Genomic DNA, 413 nt, shown 5'->3' with positions numbered 1-413 from the left:
TGGGGGACCCCCGCCGCTGCTGTCAGCAGCCACCACACCCCTGTTCCCCCCACAGCCCATGAGCCCCAACAAGGCCAAATGCCCCCAGGTTGGTGCAGACAAGGGACAACAGATCATTTTTGATCTGTTGATCATTTTTGGTGACGGAGCCCTGGGACAGGCTGGCCCGAGTGGGGGTGGGGTCTTTTCCTGTGCAACCTGCTGTAGGGAACCGGCTTTAGCGGGGGGGTTGGACTGGATGATCTCCTGAGGTCCCTTCCAACCCCACCATTCTGTGACTCTGTGATTTTTTTCAAACCCAGGCCCTTCTCCCAGCGTTTTCATTCCAGGCTAGATTTCAGGGGAGGCCAGGGAGGGTCAGAGCAGCGGGACGAGCCAGTGCTGGGGATGGCGCAGAGCACGCTTCTCTCAGC

Source organism: Antrostomus carolinensis, unplaced genomic scaffold (assembly GCF_000700745.2).
Source record: "Antrostomus carolinensis isolate BGI_N321 unplaced genomic scaffold, ASM70074v2 scaffold22315, whole genome shotgun sequence".
Lineage (NCBI taxonomy): Eukaryota > Metazoa > Chordata > Aves > Caprimulgiformes > Caprimulgidae > Antrostomus > Antrostomus carolinensis.
Note: the sequence above shows the minus strand (reverse complement) of the source record.